The sequence below is a fragment of the Octodon degus genome, unplaced genomic scaffold, assembly GCF_000260255.1.
Source record: "Octodon degus isolate 3935 unplaced genomic scaffold, OctDeg1.0 scaffold00012, whole genome shotgun sequence".
Taxonomy (NCBI): domain Eukaryota; kingdom Metazoa; phylum Chordata; class Mammalia; order Rodentia; family Octodontidae; genus Octodon; species Octodon degus.
In genome coordinates, this window is record NW_004524588.1 from 872788 (window position 1) to 879194 (window position 6407).

Below are 6407 nucleotides of genomic sequence, written 5' to 3' on the forward strand. Positions count from 1 at the left end.
ATATATTATACCTTAATACATGTATACACACATATATGTAGATAACATTATCAGATTGAAATAACGTACTACAATTCCTATTTTCTCAGAATTTTTTTTTATGAATGGGTGTTGAATTTTGGCAAGTCCTTTTTCTGAAGGACTAATCATGTGACTTTTGTTCCTGCTTATGCATATGTAATCTATTGAATTTATTGATCTGATGAGTGTCTTTGTTACTTTTCTCATTGATGAGACAAAATATCTAATACCCAAAGTTAAGAAAGGAAAGCTTATTTGATTTGGAGTTCTTACAGGTTTCAGTCCATAATCAGCTGGCTCCAAGGCAAGGTGATTTGACAGAAGTGTACAGTTCACAGTGGGCAGAACACAGCATGGCTACAAAGGAAAACAAGTTCATGGCAGCCAGAAGGAAACAAAACTATAAGAGGAGGAGACAAGATTCTTTCTTTCCCTTTTATTTATTTTTATTTTTGGCAGAACCTGGGATTGAACTCAGGCCCCTGCGCTTGCCAGGGAAGCGCTTATTCCACTGAGCCATCTCCCTGGCCCCTTTCTATCCCTTTTATTGTATGCAGGCTACTTAGCCTAAGACAGATTAAACATTCACACCCTTAATTCCATCATCACGCACAAGATTAAACCAACTTTCAAAAAGTCCTATGATTCATGAGGCTTTTAGGGAACATGCAAACACAAACTATCACTCATATGTTGCTCCATGTTTGCGTCTCTGGAATGAAGCCTACTTAATCAAGACATATCTCTTTTTGTATATTTAGTACAGGATCTACAATTCTCACTACACAGATCAGACTCATAGTGATCCTCATGTTTTCAGCCTCCCAAGTGCTGGGATTGAACTCAGGCCAACTCACCACACCCAGTCTCAATTGCAGTCTCAGCGTACTCCAGGGGCAGTACCTGCATGCTGAGGAATCAAACTCCTGGCCCCTGTGTCTGTCTAGGTTATATCTTTTTGATGACTTGTATTGTTTGGCAGTATCTTGTTGAGGATTTTGTGCCTATATTCATTAAAGAGATTAGCATATACTTTTAAGTTTTAGTTGGGTACTTGAAAAGTTTTAGAAAGAGGATAGTGCTGGCTTCCAGGAATGAGTTCAGAAATACTCCTTCTCTTCCAATTTTATCTATGAGTTTTAAGAGCATGTGCATTAAATCTCTCTAGATTTTATTTACTCTTTTATGTTGTTACACTATGAAGACAATATGATGTTTACACATGTGGGCTGATGTATTTCACTTATGAGTATGGTCTCTAGTTGTATCCATTTACCTATAAAAGTATCAAGTTTATTTTTTATTGCTGAATAATATTCCATTGTATAAAAATATCACATGTTTTCTTTCCATTCCTCAGTTGATGGGCATTTTGGTTGTTTCCAAGATTTATCTATGACAAATTGTGCTGGTATAAACATGGGTTTTTGTATAATGTTTCCAATACTTCTAGAAAAATACCCAGCAAGGGAATATCTGGGTTGAATCGGACTTCTAATCCAAATTTGCTTCAGAATTTCTGCATTGATTTCCACAGAAATCATACCAGCCTACTCTCCTACCAATGATGGATAATGGTTTCTTTTTTTTCCTACAGCCTCTACAACATTTTTATATCAGTTAATTTCTTCAAGATGACCATTATTTCTGGTGTGAGATGAAATCTCAGTATTATTTCCATTTGTATTTCTCAAATGACCAGTGCTGTTGAACTGTTGATCTTGGCTTGCTCTTCCTTTTCTAGAAGCTTGGGGCAATAGGGTATTTACTTGTTCTCATTCTGTTTTTCTAATATGACCATTCACTGCTATCATTTTCCCTTTGACAATTGATTCCATTGCATCCCACAAATTCCTGTAAGTTGTGTTTGAATTTTCATTGATTGCAGATATTGTTTAATTTCTTCTTTAATTTCATCAATGACTCATTGGTTGTTGAGGAGGTGGTTGTTTAATTTCCATGCATTTATAGGAATTTTGCAGGGTTTTTTTTTTGTTAATTTCCAGTTTCATTGCAATACGGTCAGATAATATCCATGGGATAATGTCATTCCTATTGCATTTGCCTAATCATGTTATACAGTCTAGTATGTGGTCTACTTTAGAGAATGTGTCATGTGTAGATGAAATGAATATATATTTAGCTGATGTTGAGTAGTACATTTTACAAATATCTAGTAAGTCTAGTCAAAGTTTCAGTTCTATTCTACTACAGATTTTCTACCTTTTGTCTAGATATTATATCTCTTTGAGGCCAAGGGATATTAAGTTCCCCTATCAAGATTGTGTTACTTATTTGATGGTTCATTCCCTTTTAAGTTTTTCTTAGTTGGATCCTCTCATATTTGATGCATATACATTTATGATTTTTATCTCTTTCACTCGTGGTTTTGTCCTAACAAATATGTAGTGACCATCTTTATTTTGTTTGATCATTCTTGGATGGAAGTTCATGTTACCTGAAACAGAATAGGTACCCCTGCTTTTTTCTGAGTCCCTGGTATATGAAGTATTGTTTTCCAACCTTTGGATTTCAGGCTATAAATTTCCTTTTAAGTTAAATGTGTTTCATGCTTATTCATGCACCACCACACCAAGTCTCAATTGCAGTCTCAGCATGCCCCTGTGTCACTTCCAGCATACTGGGGTATCAAAGTCCTGGCCCCCGTGTCTGTCTAGGTTATATCTTTTTGGTACCTTGTATTGTTTGGCAGTATCCTGTTGAGGATTTTGTGTCTCTGTTTATTAAAGAGATTAGCCTATACTTTTAATTTTTAGTTGGATACTTGAAAAGTTTTGGAAACAAGATAGTGCTGGCTTCTAGGAATGAGTTTGGAAATACTCCTTCTCTGCCAATTTAATTGTTGGATTTTGTTTCTTGATCCATAATGTCAGTCTAATATTTTTTTAATTGGTGAATTGAGTCCATTTATATTGATGATTATAACTGATTTGTATTGATTGGTTCTCTCCCTTTCCCCTCTATTTAATTGTTAACATTGTTTCATTATTTCCTTCTGTTGTTGTTCTTGGAATTGTAGTCATTTCTATGTCTTTCTAGAATATACTTACTCTTTGTAAGAATGGTTTGGTGGTAATAAATTTCTTCAGTTGTTCATTGTCATGGAAGTATTTCACTTTTTCATTTATTTTTAAAGATAGTGTTTTAGAGTATATCAATCTTGGTTCAAAGATGTTGTCTTTGAGAACTTGAAATACCTTATGCCAAGCTCTTCTTGAGTTGATATTTTGTGCTGAGAAATCTGCTGTGATTCTGATGGACTTTCCTTTATATGTGATTTTTTAAAATTTTCTCTAACATCTTATAATATGTTGTTCTTGTAATGAAATTTTTGATCTTGATTATCATATTCTATAGTGTAGATTTATTTTATTTCATGCTAATTCTAGTTCTATATTCATCCCTTATCTGTATGTCAGATTATTTTCCCATGTTGGGAAATTGCTTTCTCAAATAGTCTTTTTATATCATTTGCATTGATTCCTTTTTCATTGACACCTACCAGTCTTAAGTTGTTCATCTTTGTGGCATCTTGTGGCTGTTGAATTATTTCATTTATTCATTGATTGATTAATTGATTGATGAATAAGTTTATTGATCTTTATCTGAAAAATGTTCATAGAACTTTGGTATAACTCTCAGCAGGCCACTCCTGAATTTTGAGGAAGCTTGCCTTCTTTTGAGTAACCCAATCTTTCTTTTGCGCAAGGGACATTTTGCACCTGATTCGACCTCTTCTTTTTAAAATCTCTTTGACTTGTTTTCATAGACTGCATGCTCTTGCTGAGCAGCATGAGCTTTCCTATACATCTCCTCCATCATGTCTGGAGGCCCATTATGTATTCTTTATATAGTGAGAGGACTGCTTCTTGTAAGCATCTTCATCTTCTTAAATTAGATAATGCATATAATCCGCAACATTCTGACCTATAATGTGCTGCTGAGGTACTTCTGCACTGAACTCCTTGCTTTCATAATCATAAACAGGGAATTGTTTGGTACAATGAGGGATAGACAAGTATCCATCCACAGCATATTTTAGGGCTCCAAAAACTATTGCCAGTTGTTGTTCTGGAAAGGCCTGCATCTGAATACCACGTAAGGCACCAGGTTTACCATCAATGCTTTCCACATTGTATTACTCTCCATTCACCTCCACCTGACCTTCATAAATCTCATCCATTTCAAACCTATTGAGAAGCCTGCAGACCAGCAGCAGGCCAGTAATACACTGCAGCATAATTTGTTAGGCAATCTTTCACACCTTGTTTTGGTAGTTCACATGCATATTCTGCAAAGACTATCATATCCCTTTCAATATGGGCATAAGCAATCAGACAAATGATAACTCTGTTAGTCACATGAACTATTATCCAGTATTTAGGTGTGTTGTAGTTATTTTGTACTGAATTACCAAGCATTCCCTAGCATAATAATCAGTTTTTCCCTCTCATCATCTTCTAAATTTCACTTGGTATCTCTTAAAGTAGGCCTTATTCTTGACAACTTTAACAAAATCCATCCTGTGTAATATAGACCCACATCTGTGGCTCTACACAGACCTGCAAATACAGCAGCACCATGGGGGTGGGGGGAGGACTACTGATCATTATTTCCTGTTCCTTTTTAGTTTTAAGGGATCTTTCATTTCTTGGTCACTAATTGCAATGGTGTCTTGTAGATCTGAAAGTCTTTTTTCAGTTTCATTGAAACACTTTTGAGACATTTTAATAGAATTTTTAATTTTTTTAATTTCCTGGATCTCTGTTTGCTTCTATGTCATGCATTCTATTTCTTTTCTATATTTTTCATTCAGTGTTTCATCATTATTCTACACTGCTTTTTTAATCGATATCTTCTTCAGATGTTCACAGCAATTCTTTCATCGTGTTCATCATTTCTTTGAGGACTGACATTCTTTCTTCGACTTGGTCATTTTTGTTGTTCATGTATTAAATGTAATTATTTCTCTGGTTTCTATTTGGCACATAATCATAAAGAATATGTATTAAATAACTTTATTACTTGTGTTCTGGGCTTAAAAATGCATATAGTACCAGGGATTAAACCTGGGTTATGTGCTTGAGAAGCAGGCAATTAGACAACAGAGCTATCTCCATACCATCCATTTATCTACAAATATTCTTAATATAGAACCAAAACTAGAAAATCCATGGAACTTCCACTTTTGATAACAGATTTATTATTCTATTTTTCCTGTACTAAATATGATTTTTCATCTGCTTGTTCATTTCTTAATTAAAATATTTCTTTTGCACCAAATATTTTATATAGCAGCTTTTAGGTATTGAGCTTGATACAGACATGCACACAATACAGATATATGTCAGCTTCTTTGGGATTTGCAATATACTGTATGAGTGATTAGTATAGATATAGATATGTAGATGTAGATATACATATTTCATTGTATTTACACACAAGAAAGTACATAGGCCATTCAAGTGATTTATCTTAATATTTTGAAAATAACTCAAAGATGTCAAACTACCAATAAAAAACAATGTTATATATTTCAGTGATGGTAGTGAGATATACCATTCCATCATAAAATAAAGTAGATTATATTAACACACTTTCATTTCCACATTTTACATAACATTATGAAAATTGGTTATAAGAGAACTTATCTAAAATTATTATATGTATTTGATACATGCCAATTTATTTGTGCAAGAAAGTATCCTTAGATTTCTGTAATAATGTCTGTTATTTTATTTAAACTGTTTTCATAAAAGGAAAGGTTAAGACTTAAGATTCTTCTTCATTGTAAAGTGAACTTGGGTGCCAGTGAAATAGCTCAGCTGATTAAAGTACCTGCAAGTAGGCGCAGGGTCGGGGGTTTGAGCCCCAGGCCTGCTGTGCTGGTCCGGCACCAGGGGCACGATGAGACAGCAATTGAGACGAGGCATGGTGGCATGTCTGTAATCACCTCCCAAGCTCTTGGGAAGCTATGAACAGGAGGATCACTATGAATCAGATCTAGTAGTGAGAGCCTGAACACCCTGTAGACCCTTCCATAAAATACAAAATAAAATAAAATAACAAAGTGCATAAGGCAGTCCTAGCCCAGGTCTGGTGCGTGTGTGGAGAGCTTCCTGCTACCCTGCGCCGGCAGGACCAGTCCCAGTCCAGGCGCAGTGTAGGCCGGACCCTCTCCCGCCCCCTCGGGCCGCCACCCACCACTACGCCGTACGTCCCCACCCCTACCGCTGAGTAGGAATTTCTGCCGAGTTCCAGGAACCCCCGGACCCAATCCTAGCCCAGGTCCGCAGTGGGAAGGAGTTGAGCACAGCAGCCAGACCTAAGCCAGACGCAGCTGGATAACTCCAAACTCTGTAGAG

General features: G+C 35.8%; 1 pseudogene; it reads right to left on the reverse strand.

Annotated features, from left to right (window-relative positions):
• Positions 1–3658: 3658 nt before the first annotated feature.
• Positions 3659–4564, reverse strand: LOC111815163 (annotated as a pseudogene).
• Positions 4565–6407: the final 1843 nt, after the last annotated feature.